Below are 16,867 nucleotides of genomic sequence, written 5' to 3'. Positions count from 1 at the left end.
AAATGTAGGCAACAAAATTTCAGACATCATACACAGGAGAATTTTCAGTGATACAACACCTAAGGCAACAGAAACAAAGGAGAAAATGAACACATGGGACTACATCAAACTCAAAAGCATCTGCACAGCAAAAGATACAATCATCAAAATGGAAAGGCAACCCACTGTATGGGAGAGCATAATTGCCAATGATATATCAGATAAGGGGTTAATCTCCAAAATATATAGAGTGCTCATACAGCTCAACACAAGGAAGACAAAGAACCCAATTAAAAAATGGGCAGACGACCTAAATAGACACCTCTCCAAACAGGACATACAAATGGCTAAGAGACATATGAAGAGATGCTCAACATCACTAATCATCAGAGAGATGCAAATTAAAACAACAATGAGATATCACCTCACACCTGTCAGAATGGCCGCCATCAACAAATCATCAAACAACAAGTGTTGGCGAGGGTATGGAGAAAAGGGGACTCTAGTACACTGCTGGTGGGAATGCAAGCTGGTCCAGCCACTATGGAAAACAATATGGTGTTACCTCAACAAATTAAAAATTGATCTTCCATTTGACCCAGTGATCCCACTTCTAGGAATATACCCTAAGAAGCCTGAAACACCAATCAGAAAGGATATATGTAGCCCCATGTTCATAGCAGCACTATTTACAATTGCTAAGATCTGGAAACAGCCCAAATGTCCATCAGTAGATGAATGGATAAAAAAAAGCAGTGGTACATATACACAATGGAGTACTATGCAGCTGTAAGAAAGAAAGATCTCATATCCTTTGAGATGACATGGATGGACCTGGAAAGTATTATCCTAAGGAAAACAAGCCAAGCAGAGAAAGACAAGTATTATATGATCTCTTTACTTGTGGAATATAATCAACATAACAGTCTGAAGAACAGGGTAGTTCCAGAGACGTGGAAGTGGGGTACAGACTGACAACCTCCAGAAGAGGGGGTGGAGGGGAAGAGATAAACCACAGAACTTATATGCATGTGTGCATAACAAATGGACATGGACAACAAAGCTGGGAACAGGTGGGGAGGGAGGGGGAGAAGGGTGTCAATGGGGAAAAATGGAGAAATATCAGTAACCAAAGTAAATAAATTAATTAATAAAAAATAAATAAACTTTGATTTTTTGAGTAGTTTTAGTTTTTTTTTTTTTTTTTTTTTTTTTAATCCTCACCCGAGGATATTTTTCCACTTTTTGTACAGATAGAGTGGGAGGGAGAGAGAGGAAGGGAGAGAGAGAGAGAAACATCGACGTGAAGGGACACATCGAGTGGCTGCCACCCACACGACCAACCAGGGCCGGGGACAAACTGCAACCGAAGTACGTGCCCTTAGCGGGAACCGAACCCGGGTCTCTCCGGACCGCAGGCCGACACTCTAACCGCTGAGCCAAACTGGCCAGGGCAGTAGTTTTAGTTTTATAGAAAAAAAATTAGTGGAATTAACAGTTGATTTTTTTTTACAAAGGTACAAAGGTAATTCAGTGGAGAAAGGACATTCTTTTCAACAAATGGTGCTGGAACAATTGAGTATTTGCATACACAAAAATAAACTCCTATCTGTACTTTGCACCATATATAAATATGAACTCAAAATGGGTCATAGCCCTACATATAAAATATGACCTATAAAATGTATAGGAGAAAACAGGTGAAAGCCTTTGTGAAATTGGGTTAAATAGATGGCTTAGATATAAAAATAAAAGTTGATAAGTTAATCCTCATCAAAATTAAGAACTTCTCTTCAAAAGACACTGTGAAGAGAATGGAGGAACTGGGAGAAAATATTTGCACATTACATATCTGATAAAGGACTTGTATTCAGAATTTAGAAAGAACTGTGAAAACACACACATACAAAATAACTCAGTTTTAAAAATTGGGTAAAATTTTTGAATAGACACTTCAGAAAAAAGATATATGATGACAAATAAGCACATGAAAAAATTCTCAACATCATTAGCTGTTAGGGAAATGTAAATGAAAACCACAATGGAACACTCCTACATATTCATTTGAATGTCTAACATTAAAAGTATTGACCATAGCCCAGCCGGTGTGGCTCATTGGTTGAGCATCAACTCATGCAGCAAGAGGTTGCCAGTTCGATTTCCAGCGGGGGCACATGCCCAGGTTGTGGACCCATCCCTAGTGGGGGGCATGCAGAAGGCGGTCAATTGATGTTCTCTCTCATTGATGTTTCTACCTCTCTCCCCCTCTCCCTTCCTCTCTCTCTAAAAATCAATAAAGAAAGAAAAAAAGTATTGACCATACCAAGTGTTGGTGAGAATGTAGAACTGGAACTCTCATACATTCCTGGTGGGAATGTAAAATGACATGAACACTTCAGAAAATAGTTAAACATACACCTACCCTAGGAAACAGTCATTCCACTCCTATGTATTTACTCAGGAAAAAAATAAAAGACTTGTACACTAATGTTCATAACAGTCTTATTTTTAATGTTCATAACAGTCTTATTCGTAATTGTTTGTCAATAAGAATTGGTAAACAGCCCTGGCCAATTTGGCTCAGCAGTTGGAGTGTCGGCCTGCGGACCAGAGTTCTGGGTTGGGTTCCTGCTAAGGCACTTACAAAAAAAAAAAAAGAATTGGCAAACAATTAAAATGAACACCAACAGGTGAATGGATGAAGTGTTGTATATTAAAACAATGGAATACTATTTAGCAACAAACAGAGGTTAACTATTGTTATATGAACAACACGGATAAACCTGAAACAATTATGATTTAAAGAAGCCAGACTAAAAAAGAGTAGATACTGTATGAGTCCATTCGTATAAAGTTCTAGAATATGCAAACTGGTCTGTAGTGATAGTGAACGGCTTAGAGGTTGCCTGAGACCAAGGTGTGGTGGAAGTAAGAAGGAAGGATTGTAATGGGGTGTGAGAAAATGTTTGAAATGATGGCTATGCTCATGGGGGATGGCTTTACCTGTGTATACATATGTTAAAACTTACCAAATTGTACACTTGAAATATGTACAGTTCATTGAATGTCAATTACACCTCAATAAAACTGTCAAAAGAGGGCAACCTAGCTAGCTAAGTCTTGAATATCTTTTAGTGGTTTTAAGGGGAAAAGAAACAACAACAACCCCAAGTTAAGTGAAAATTTCTGTCTCTGAAGAGTTAAAAGTCATCATTTGAAAAAACTCCACTAACGTGAAGTGTTTCTTGCCTCTTCTCATTTGGAAATATAAAATGATGACTAAAAACTACTCCACATGCATGCCAAATTGAAGCTGATTAACCTCTGACCCTTGCACATCATTTAATGAGGCAGCATGCACGCTGGCATGAAGAAGGCTCTGTCAAAATGCTGAGTTTGAGATGATTCCTTTCCTGGAGCTCTTTGTTTTACTCCCAGCCCACCTAATTTGACTCCTGTTATGCTCATACAAGGCTGGGGCTTTATGTGAATCCCAATCAGTCACAGTTGTTGGCAGAAGCAGTCTGGTGGAGAATGATAGTGTGGTTTTTCATGTATAAAAAGATGTATGTGATCAACAGAAAATAAAATTTCCTTCTGTCTCTGGTGAGTTCAATTTAGCAATTATTATGGTATTTGAAGAAAATGTCAGTGTAGTGATTTTGTTTAGATTATTTTGTATCTTGATGAGCTAAGAAAAGAGAGTGAATGCCGAGATAGGTGGTGTGTGATAAAGAGCCGACTGCATTTTCTGTGCTGTACACAAAGACTGAAAACAAATTGCCCACAGATTGAAATAATTTCCATGGGGTCACAAATGCCAACAACATCTTTCAGAATTGGTTTTCTTTCATGATGTTGGCCAGCTATAAAAACGAGCCTCGCATAACACATATTTAGAGCCTTTAGAGCACACCTTGGAGCTCTTGGTGATGTGTCATTTTTTTATATTGTTTATTTATATCACTATTGTCATTGTGATTATCAGTGTCATTCTTAAACACTTATTGATTGTTACGTATAGGGATTTTTAAAAAACCCACTAAAGCTATACATTTAAGACAATGTAAAATTTAAATACTCCCTTTATATAATTTTGTTTAATCATGTGACACATCTGGATATGACGAAATATCCATAATTCTCCCATAAGCAATGGGAATTTTTTAAAAAATGAGCCTTTAAAAGCAATATAGTAACACAGTTAGTGGATGATGACTATTAGTGAGGTTAAAGCAAATCCTTCTAGAATCCTATCTTTATTACATATATAGTAGCCTAAGGGACTATTAAGGCTCTTCAAATGGAGGCAATAATTTGGACTTTAGTTTCATAGAAGCTTCTTTCTTTCTTTCTTTCTTTCTTTCTTTCTTTCTTTCTTTCTTTCTTTCTTTCTTTCTTCTTTCTCTTCTTTTTGTTACTCCTCACCCAAGGATATATCTTCCATGGACTTTTAGAGAAAGTGGAAGGGAGGGAGTGAGAGAGAGAAACATCGATGTGAGAGAGACACATTGATTGGTTGCCTCCCACACGTGCCCTGACTGGGACCAGGGATCAAATCTGCAATCCAGGTGCAGGGGCTGACGTTCTAACCACTAAAACACACTGGCCAGGGCTAAGATGATTTTCTTATTCATTCATATAATCAAGAATAAAAAATATAAACACTTAGAAAAGGGTGACTCTGTCATCTACCTCACACCTTTAATCAGTCATGTATTTATTTTTGGCATGCATTAATTCAATAATACTGAGCAGCTACTATCCAGAAATACATATAAATACATATAGGTAATAAGCAATTACTTTGGTGAGAATATGACAACACAAATGTGTGATCTAGGAATTATGGGAGGCACAGAGGAGGCTCTAAAGTTCATGTTGAGGGTCATGGTGGTGCTCAGAAAAGGCTTTCTGGTGGAAGTGATGCCTCAGTGAAGATCTGAAAGATGAACACAAATTAACAAGGCAAAGGGAGAAAGGAGGTAGAGGAGGGTCAGAGGCAGAGGCCAGCACATGTGAAAGCCTAGAGGAGAGAGGGAGCGATCATAGCACTTTTGTAGAACTAAATGTAGTTCCATTTGGCTGAGGTACAGAATGAATGCAGGAGTGGTGAGGCATGTGAGTGGGGAGGTAAGCAAAGGCCATAGTGAGGCCTAACACACAAGGTCAATGGCTTAGCATACAAAGTACTTTAAGTAGGGGATTCACCTGCTTAGAATTTCACTTTAGAAAGGACTTAATATCATCTGATGAGAAGAAAAATAATTGGATTTGAAAGCAGATTATTACAAAATTTTATAATGGAAATTTGTTAAATATATTAGTGTTAGTAAATATATTGTGATTTATTTAGTCCTTTTGAGATATATGTAATTTGGGTAGTTTTTATTGTATGTTATTGTCATATGCCTTTAGGCCTCATATTCATGTATGAATATATAATTTAAAATTTAAAACCATAAGTACTAAGCTACTTTGCCTGGAGGTGGGGAGACAGAAACCTCTTTTATTTCAGTAACCTAAGAAAAAAAATCTTTATGCACCAAACACATTAATAGTGTTCTCAAAAATACAGGTTCCATGAAAACCATCTAAAATTGAAAGAGAAGAGAGAAGTATTCTGTAATACTTATTTATCATGTGAGCTGGGTTAGTATTTTATTACTAAATTAGGAAAACTCAGTGCATTTGAAAAATTGAAATTAGGGTTGGAAGTCTTTGTATTTTGAGGTCAAGTTTTTCTACATTGCTCTGTGTGAACTATTGTATAAAGTAGTTCATGGATTCAGCAAACATTTGTGAGTGCAAACCATATGCCAAGCATGATGCCAGAAGTTTGAATGAATGAGGCAAATAGAGCCCTTGTCCTCGTGGAGCATATGGTCAGTTTGTGAGGAAGAGATGCACTGACCAACTAGTAAGTGGGATGCAGAGATGGTAGAATGTTTTCATAGTCAGTGCAAAATTTCCTGACACCAGAGGCAGTAATGTGCTTGAATGCAAGGTAGAGGAGAGTGTTTGGATACCTCTCTCCAGTCTCTGAAGAATCCATGGAAATTCTCCAATCTATTTTTATGTTCAGTGAACTTCTAGCTCATATTCAATTATCAGCACTTTAATCTTTACTGATCTGACTTCTTGTGTTAGTTCTGATTTTTATTATATATATGTTTTCACCCTGCAAGCTAGAGGTTTTGCTGCAGAGCCTCTTCATTGGGCGATAAGAAGGCTCACTCAAAAACCACTTGACCGCTGTAGGATCAAGGAAGAGGCTGGAAGGTGGAATTTAAATGAACACATTTTAGAGAAGCCATGAGCCTGGACATGGCTTAGGCACTGCATGATAAGCCCCAGATTATATTAAATAGAACAGTTCTTGTTCCATAATTAACAGTGCTTTTCAATTGTTGTTCTCATTTGTGCTTTACAAAACTCTTGTAGGTTGAAGTCCAAATCTTTGTTTAACTGATGGGCAAACTGGGTCATGGAGATTAAGCCAAAGACAGGCTCTGTAGTTCTTATATTTTTTCATATCTTATTTTCTCATGCTAAGCCACACAATCACTTTGGTTGCAGGGTAGACCCTTTAATTAAGTGAATGGATACAAAGCTGGCCCTATATAGGGTTTACTATACTAAGACATGGATGGGCCTAAATCTTAAAAGCACTCTATGCATCTTTGATGGGAATAGAATAATCATAGGTGGTAAATGTCATAGAGGTGACTTGTTTTTTTTTTTACATTTTGTATGATTCCATTTATATAAAGTTTAAGATCAGGCAAATGAAAGTATTGGGGAAAATCTGAAAGTAGTTGCCTACAGAGAAGGGAACTGTTACAAAATATACTCAATTCTTAGCAACACCTCCTAGGATCTCATCTATTATGGTATTAGTGTTAAGCTCAAGGTACAGGTTCTTGCATCTGATTCACATTCATTTTTTAAATGAGACTCCTCTCATCAATAGTTCATAGGTCTTTCTTTTTTTTAAATTAATTAATTTGTTTTTGTTACAGATGTTTCTCCTTTTTCACCCACTGATATGTCATTGGTATTTTGATGGGGATTGCATTGAATCTATAGATTGCTTTGGGTAGTATGGACATTTTAATGATGTTAATTTTTCCAATCCATGAATAAGATATGTGCTTCCACTTTTTTATATCTTCCTCTATTTCTTTTTCAATGACCTGTAGTTTTCTGTACATTGGTCATTTATTTTTTTGGTTAAGTTTATTCCTAGATATCTTAATTTTTTTGCTGTGATAGTAAATGGGATTGTTTGTTTAGTTTCTCTTTCTGTGAGTTTATCTTGGTGTCTAAGAATGCTGTTGATTTCTTGACGTTAATTTTCTATCCTGCTACTTTGCCAAATTCACTTATTAAGTCTAGTAAATTTTTGATGGAGTCTTTGGGGTTTTCTACGTATAGTATCATGTCATCTGCGAATAATGACAGTTTCACTTCCTCCTTCCCAATTTGGATCCCTCTTATTTTTTCTTCATTTCTGATTGCTGTGGCTAAGACTTCCAGTATTATGTTAAATAAGAGTGGTGAGAGTGGGCACCTTTGTCTTGTTCCACTTCCTAAGGGAAATGCTTTTAGTGTCTGCCCATTGAGTATGATGTTGGCTGTAGGTCTTTCATATATGGCCTTTTTATGTCAAGATATGATCCCTCTGTTCCCAGATTGCTGAGCATTTTGATCAGAAATAGGTGCTGGATTTTGTTGAATGCTTTTCAGCATCTATTGATATGATCATATGATTGTTTTTGTGTGTTTTTTTTTTTATCCCCACCTGAGGACATTTTTTCATTTTTTGTTCAGGTGGAGTGGGAGGGAGACAGAGGAAGAGAGAAAGAGAGAAACCTTGATGTGAAAGGGACACATCGAGTGGCTGCCACTCACTTGACCTTTAGACAAACTGCAACTGACGTATGTGCCCTTAGTGGGAAACGAACCCCGGTCTCTCTGGACCGCAGGCCAATGCTCTAACCACTGAGCCAAATGGGTCAGGGCTGATCATATGATTTTCATCTTTCATTTTGTGTATGTGGTGTATCACATTTATTGATTTGTGAATATTGTACCAGCCTTGCATCCCTGGGACAAATCCCACTTGGTCATGGTGAATAATTTTTTTGATGTATTGCTGGATTCGATTTGCTAGTATTTTGTTCAGGATTTTGGCATCTATGTTCATCAGGGATGTTAGCCTGTAGTTTTCTTTCTTTTTAGTGTCTTATTGATTGTCAAATTTGTTGCCGTATAATTGTTCATAATACTTGTTAATAATCCTTTATATTTCTGTGGTGTCAGTTATTATTTCTCCTCTTTCATTTCTGATTTTGTGTATTTGGGTTGTCTCTCCTTGTTTCTTGGTGAGTCTAGCTAAAGGTCCATCAACCTTTTTATCTTTTCAAAGAACCAGTTCTTTGTTTCATTGATCCTTTGAATTGTTTTTTTGGTCTCCATGTCATTTATTTCTGTTCTGATCTTTACTATTTTCTTCCTTCTACTTGCTCCGGGTTTTCTTTTTGTTTGCTTTCTAATTCTTTAAGTTGTGAGGTTAGATAGTCTATTAGAAACTTTTCTTGTTTTTTGAGGTAGGCCTGTAGTGCTATGAACTTCCCTCTCAGAACTGCTTTTGCTGTATCCCATAGATTTTGTGTTGTTGTGTGTTCATTTTCATTCGTTTCCAGAAAGTTTTTAATTTCTTCCTTGATCTCCATGGTAACCCATTTATTGTTTAATAACATGCTATTTAGCCTCCATGTGTTCAAATGTCTTTGCATGTTCTTGTTGCAATTGATTTCTAGTTTCATGCCATTGTGATCTGAGAAGATGCTTGATATGATTTCAATCCTCTTGAACTTATAGAGAATTAGTTTGTGTCCTAACATGTGGTCTATCTTTGAGAATGACCCATGCGCACTTGAGAAGAATGTGAATTCTGCAGTTTTGGGGTGTAATTCTCTGTAGATATCTATTAAATCCATTTGATCTAGCGCTTCATTTAGAGTCTGTGTTTCCTTGTTAATTTTTTCTCTAGATGATCTATCCAGTGATGTCAGCAGGGTGTTGAAGTCCCCTGCATTGATTGTACTGCTGTTGATTTCTCTTTTGAAGCCCTCCAGAAGATTTTTAATATATTTTGATGCTCCTATATTGGGTGCGTATATGTTTACCAAGGTTATATCTTCCTGTTAGATAGATCCTTTCAATATTATGTATTGGCCTTCTTTGTCTCTAGTTATGGCCTTCATTTTGAAATCTACTTTATCAGATATGAGTATTGCTACCCCAGCTTTTTTTTTTTCATTTAATTTGCTTGAAAGATTTTTTTCTATCCCTTCACTTTCAACCTATGTGAGTCTTTTTTTGTGAGGTGGGTTTCTTGTAAACAACATATATGTGAGTCATGCTTTCTTATCCAGTCAGCTACTCTGTGTCTTTTTCTCGGAGCATTCAAGCCATTCACATTTAAGGTGATGATTGATATGTACTTATTTATTGCCATTTTTGTTTAGTGTGGTTATATTTTTCTTCCTATTTCTTCTACTAATTACAGCAGCCCTATCTTGCAGTGCTGGTTTGGTGTTATATATTCCCTTAAACTTTTTTTTTTGTCTGTAAAGCTCTTTATGTGACCTTCTATTTTGAATGATAGACTTGCTGGGTAGAGTAGTCTTGGATTCAGATCCTTGTTTTTTATGACCTTGATTACTTCATGTCACTTCTTTCTGGCCTATAGTGTTTCTGTTGAGAAGTCAGCTGAGAGCCTTATGGGGGTTCCTTTGTAGGTAACATGTTGCTTATCTCTTGCTGCTTTTAGGATTCTGTCTTTGTGTTTAATTTTTGGCATTTTAATTACTATGTATCCTGGTGTGGGCCTGTCTGGGTTCTGCTTACTTGGGGCTCTCTGTGCTTCTTGAACTTGAATGCCTTCTTCCTTCACCAAGTTAGGAAAGTTTTCTGTCACTATTTCTTCAAATATATTCTCTAACCCTTACCCATTTTCTTCCTCTTCGGGGACTCCTATGATGCAAATGTTATTATGTTTCCTGTTGTCCCACAGTTCTCTTAAGCTGTTATCCTGTTTTTTAATTGTTTTTTCCTTTTGGTTTTCTGATTGGTTAATTTTTTTCTATCCTGTGTTCTAATTCATTCAGCTTCCTCTACTCTGCTGGCTAGTCCTTCCAATGTGTTCTTTCTTTCTGCTATGTCATTCTTCATTTCCACTTGATTGGTTTTTAATGTTTCTGTATCTTTACTCATGGTGCTGATATCCTTACTCATGCTGTTGAGCTTTCCAAGGTCATGGCTCTGAACTCTACCTCTGATAATTTGCTTAACTACATTTTATTTATCTCATCTTCGATAGAATTCTCTTGTTCTTTCATTTGGGATTTGTTTCTTTGTTTCACCATTTTAGCTATCTCAGTGGGTTTTGGAGCCTGCCAAATTTTTCCTGTGGTTGTTGATGTTCTGCTGTTTGTGGCTCCTCTATTGTGTATGGATGAGCCTGGGTAGGCCCATGTTAAACATCACTGTCAAATCTTACTTTCCTGTGTAAGTTTGCAAGCCCAGGAAAGTTTCAGTTATCCTCTAACTTTGTCCTGGTCACTAGTAGTCTCAGTTACTCAGTGCCTTGGAATGTAGCCCTGGTGTTCTGCATAATAGGATTTGCAGAGGGTGGGATAGATGCTGGTTGTTAATGAGCCTCAATTTGCATTTCTTTGCCTCACCTGGGAAAGGCTGCATCTCTGAGGGGGTGGCTGCTGCTTTCCCCCACAGCTCTGGGAAGGAGCACGTTGGCCACCGTCCTTTGTGGCCACAACTCAGCAAAAACTCTGAGTGCCCTCCAAATCCCAGGCGTCCCCACAGAGTTCCAGCCCAGTTTCCCCTCCCTCTGCCATTGCCCCCAGGTGAGTGGCTGTGGCTATTTTAGGGCTCTGTCCCAGTGCTCTGTGCTGTGGAGCAGGCTTGGTCTTTATTCCCCAAGGGCACTGTTCACAGCTAAGAATGCTGGTGTCCCAGGGCTCCCAGCCCGCCACCCTCTCGTGCCTCTGCAGATCCTATCAGTGTCCCTGGTTATATGGTTCTTCCTGCTGCTTTTCTGTTGCTTTTCCCCCCCGAGGATTTGTCTTTAATTTAGTTGTAATTCCTGTTTGGTCCTGGGAGATCATCTGTGTAGCTTCCATTTACTCCACCTCCATTTTCACATCCTCTATGCCTATCTTGTGTGCAGCTGGGTCGCACAGGCCTCTCTGGTGCCCCCGCACCCTGCAGGTCCTGTGGGTAACTGGATCGCACAGTCCCTTTGGGGACCAGGCTCTATGCCTATCTTAAGGGCTCCTGGGTCGCACAGGCCTCTCTGGTGCTTCAGCACCCCGCAGGTCCCACAGGTAACTGCATGGCACAGTCCCTGCTGGGTTGCACAGTCCTCTGTGGTGCTTCAGCACCCTGCAGGTACTATGGCAGGCAGCTGGATTGCACCAGTCCCTCTCAGGCTCCAGTTTCCCACTGCACTTGTGAGCTGCTGGACTGCACAGGCCTCTGTGGAGCCCCAGGTCCCGCCACTGGTGGCTGGGGTGTGCTGCTGCCCCATGGCGCTCAACTCCTGCTAAGCTTTTGCTGTAGTTTTGGTGATGCGTCTCAGCTGCTGGTCTGTGCTTCTGTTGCCTGGGGATGGATGTCTGCTCCCCAGCCTCTGTTGCTGGGGGTATATCTCAACTCTGATTGGGCTGCTACTACAGGGGATGGTGCTGGGCTCCTGCTGTCTGAGGCTTCTACAACCGGCACCTTGGGAGCTCCACTACTGTGCACTGGTCTGTGTTGACACAGAGTGTCCACCGGTCCCATGGTGCCTGGTGTGCTGGGGGGCTCAGATTGCTGGCCCTAGCCACTCCCATTGCCTCTTCCCGGGGAAGACCCGGGATCTTCCAAAATGGTGGGACTTCCCCACGGTACAGGGAGAAACACCCTGAAGAGCCGCATACCATGGTAGCTGGCTGCTTTTGTCCACAGCACAGGAACCTTCTGCTTCGCATCTCTGCACTGCAGGTGTTTGGTCGTCCACCTTCGAGTCTACTCACACTCTCTCACACACTCGCTCACTCTCTCACATACTTACTCTCCCTCTGGTCCTGCCCGCTGCCATCTCCAAGGTGACTTGTTTTAATTTCTTTAAGTTTATTTGGTAATAAGATTTGTTTGAGGGTAGATCTAGATCTGGGAAAGCAAAAATATAGCACTCTATAGTGTTTTTCATGAATATTTTAATAATGCTTTTTTAAATGACTGGAAACAAAACAATCTCCTTCCCTAACCTTCTCTAGCTCATTGCTAAGAAGTTTTCTTTCTTGGGCTCCCTGATTTAAGATGTCATATTCGGCCAAATAAGTTATTTGATACACTCCAAGGGAAAATATATAAATTTACAAAATTTGGCTTCTATAAGTTGCATGTCTGAACAACTAATCTTTTCCATAGAGACAACTGTATTTCATATTATTATAGACCTAACAATTCAAATCCATTTGCTCACTTGTTGGTGTATGACTCATGGAAATGGATTTTTTTTTTAAGGCTGCACTGTGGATATACTTGATGAAGCCAGTCTTAAATGCTTCTGAGACTTAATTAGTGGAACATTACAGATACATGGGAGATCCCCTTGGTAGATTCTCTATTATGCTGCCATGCCTGATGGGCTTCAAACATGGTTTCTCCACGTTATAAAGCAACCAGTGTATAAGGTAGCTTTGGGAATTAGCAGAACCTTCTTACCATTTACATAAAGATATAGGCACAGTATACTAATGGATCCTGTGTGATTTAAAATATTGTCACTTTTGTTTACTATTTTGCAAAACCTAAAAAAGTGATTTAGTGGACAGAGCCTAGGGCATCCACAAGGCATGCCAAGAAGTCACCCCATCTGACAGTATCATAGTTTCAGAGTATTTAATAATCCTATGTGACTTGTACATGCCAAAGTTCTTGTATAATCAGAGAAATTATGATCTCAGAAACAGCAGCACAGTTATTTATTTTATTACATTACTGGGCAGTTAACAGTTTTGCAGTCTTGCTTTGCAATTGGAAAAGCTGAGTTCCACACTACCACTTTCTAGCTATTAGAACCTGGACAAGTTTTCTCTTTTCCCCCTTCCTTCTGGTAGCATAGGCAGCTAGGAGTTAACAAAAGAGTAGGGAACTAGACAGGCTGAGCCTGATTAAGCATTGAAGTTGCAGCTTCAGAAACCCCAGAGCAAGCCATTTCCGCTGCCAAAGGGGACTTAATCTCCAGAAGATCAGCTTTCCAATCTCTCTGGAGGGAGGATAGGGGAAATTCCTTTGCTAGGCATATGATCAGTAGAAGCCAACATGGAGCAGAAGAAGGCCCTTCTACTTTGAGGCACACACAGTAGGAGCCAAGATGGTGACTAAAGGGAGGTGCCTCCCATTTCTGATAAAAATGCTCAGCAATGTGGGAATAGAAGGATCATATCTTGACATAACAAAGGCCATATTTGAAAAACCTACTGCCAACATCATACTCAATGGGCAAAAACTAATAGCATATCCCTTAAAAACAGGAATAAGATAGAGATGACCATTTTTTGCCACTCTTATTTAACATAGTACTGGAAGTCTTAGTCACAGCAATTAGACATGAAGTAAAAATAAAAGAGATCTAAATTGGAAAGGAGGAAGTGAACTGTCATTATTTGCAGACGACATGATATTGTACATAGAAAAAAAACCCTAAAGATTCCATCAAAAATCTACTAGATTTAATAAACAAATTTGGCAAAGTAGCAGGATATAAAATTAACTTCAAGCAATCAATGGCATTCTTATACACCAATAATGAACTCACAGAAAGAGAAACTAAAAAAAAAATCCCATTTACCACTGTGGCAAAAAGATTAAGATACCTAGAAATAAACTTAACCAAAGAAGTAAAGGATCTATTCGCAGAAAACTATAGGACATTGAAAAAAGTAATTGAGAAAGATATAAAAAAGTTGAAGCATATACCTTGTTCATGGATTGGAATAATTAATATCATTAAAATGTCCATACTACCCAAAGCTATCTATAGATTCAATGCAATCCCCATCAAAATACCAATGACATATTTCACAGAACTAGAACAAATAGTTCAAAAGTTTATATGGAACCAAAAAAGACCCAGAGTATACACAGCAATCTTGAAAAAGAAGAACAAAGTAGGAGGGATCACAGACCTGAATATTAGGTTATACTACAAAGCCATTGTAATAAAAACAGCCTGGAACTGGCAAAAGAACAGGCACATAGACCAATGAAACAGAACGGAGTACCCGGTATTTGACCCAAGACATTATGCTCAGTTAATATGTGATAAGGTGGCAAGAGCATACAGTGCAGTAAAGACAGCCTTTTTAACAGTTGGTGTTGGGAAAATTGGACAGCTAGATGCAAAAGAAAAAAAAGAAACTAGACCACCAACTTATGCTATACATGAGAATAAACTCAAAATGGATAAGAGACTTAAATGTGACTTGTGAATCCATAAAAATCCTGGGAGAAAATGTAGGCAACAAAATTTCAGATGTCATGCACAGCAGGATTTTCACTGATACAATGCCTAAGGCAAGACAAACAAAGGAAAAAATGAACACATGGGACCTCATCAAACTGAAAAGCTTCTGCACAGCAAAAGAAACAAGCATCAAAATGGAAAGGGAACCCACCATATGGGAGAGCATAATTGCCAATGATACATTAGATAAGGGGTTAATTTCCAACATATATAGAGTGCTCATACAATTCAACAAAAGGAAGACAAAGAACTCAATTAAAAAATTGGCAGAGGACCTAAGTAGACACCTCTCCAAAGAGGACAAATGGCCAAAAGACATGAAAAAATGCTCGACGTCACTAATCATCAGAGAGGTGCAAATTAAAACAACTATGAGGTATCACCAGAATGGCTGCCATCAACAAATCGTCACACAACAAGTGCTGGTGAGGGTGTGGAGAAAAGGAGACTCTAGTACACTGCTGGTGGGAATGCAGACTGGTGCAGCCACTATGGAAAACAATATGGTGTTACCTCAAAAAATTAAAAATTGATCTTCCATTTGACTCAGTGATCCAACTTCTTTTTTTTTTTTTTGTATCCTCACCCGAGGACATTTTTCCATTTTTTGTTCAGGTAGAGTGGGAGGGAGAGAGAGGAACAGAGAGAGAGAGAGAAACATCGATGTGAAAGGAACACATCGAGTGGTTGCCACCCGCACGACTAACCAGGGCCGGGGACAAACTGCAACCGAGGTACGTGCCCTTAGCGGGAACCGAACCCGGGTCTCTCAGGACCGCAGGCCGACGCTCTAACCGCTGAGCCAAACCGGCCAGGGCCCAACTTCTAAGAATATATCCTAGGAAGCCTGAAACACCAATCCTTCCTTCCTTCCTTCCTTCCTTCCTTCCTTCCTTCCTTCCTTCCTTCCTTCCTTCCTTCCTTCCTTCCTCCCTCCCTCCCTCCCTCCCTCCCTCCCTCCCTCCCTCCTTCCTTCCTTCCTTCCTTCCTTCCTTCCTTCCTTCCTTCCTTCCTCCCTCCCCTCCCTCCCTCCCTCCCTCCCCCCCCTCCCTCCCTCCCTCCCTCCCTCCCTCCCTCCCTCCCTCCTTCCTTCCTTCCTTCCTTCCTTCCTTCCTTCCTTCCTTCCTTCCTTCCTTCCTTCTTTCCTTCCTTCCTTCCTTCTCTAAATTTCTGTTTTTTTCATCCATAACATGTGGGTAACAAGAAAACCTATCTGAGAGGGTAACTATGAGAGATAAATGGGACAGTGTAGATAAAGAATAGGGCCTGGCACACAGGCAGTGCTCAACAGTGTAATTTGCTTCTGTCAGCCTATTAGATGCCTATGGGACCCTGAGGAAAGATGACCTTCTTTGTAAATTTGTTTGTGTTCTTTTTTTTTTAAATTTAAACTTATCTTTATTGTTGACTGTATTACATGCTCCTCCCATTTTCCCCTCATTGGCCCCTCTCCTCCCTGCTCCCTCCCCCCTCCTGCCTTCCCCACCCTATTGTCTGTGTCCATTGGTTATGCATATATGCATATATGTTCTTTGGTTTATGTGTTCCTGCCCCTCCCCACTTCCCTTTGAGGTTCATCAGTTTAACAATGAATTTGTACTTATTAATCCCTTCAACTTCTTTGTCCATCCCCACTACCCCCCTTCCCATCTGGCAACCAACAAAAAGTTTTCTGTATCTATGAGTCTATTTCTGTTCTGCTTTCATTTTGTTTGTAGATTCAATTGTTGAAAGATATGTATTTATTGCCATTTTATTGTTTATATTTTTGATCGTCAAGAAGACCCTTCAACAGTTCATATAATACTGGTTTGGTGGTAATGAACTCTTTTAGCTCTTTCTTGTCTGGGAAACTCTTTATACGTCCATCAATTCTAAATGATAGTTTTTCAGGATAGTATAATCTTGGTGGAAGTTTCTTTCTTTTCATCACTTTCAATATTTCTTGTCACTCCCTTCTGGCCTGCAAAGTTTCTTTTGAGAAATTGACTGACAGCTTTATGGGAGCTCCCTTGTAAGCAACTAACTGCTTTTCTGTTGCTGCTTTTAAGATTCTCTCTTTGGCTTTAAACTTTTGCATTTTGATGATGATGTGCCTTGGTATGGGCCTCTTTGGGTTCATCTTGTTTGGGACTCTGTGCTTCCTGGACTTGTATGTCTGTTTCCTTCACCAAGTTAGGGATGTTTTCTGTCATTATTTTTTCAGATAGGTTTTTTAAATTTCTTGTTCTCTCTCTTTTCCTTCTGGCACCCCTATGATGCGAATGTTGTCATACTTGATATTGT

This window comes from Molossus molossus, unplaced genomic scaffold (genome assembly GCF_014108415.1).
Source record: "Molossus molossus isolate mMolMol1 unplaced genomic scaffold, mMolMol1.p scaffold_m16_p_1, whole genome shotgun sequence".
Taxonomy (NCBI): Eukaryota; Metazoa; Chordata; class Mammalia; order Chiroptera; family Molossidae; genus Molossus; species Molossus molossus.
Note: the sequence above shows the minus strand (reverse complement) of the source record.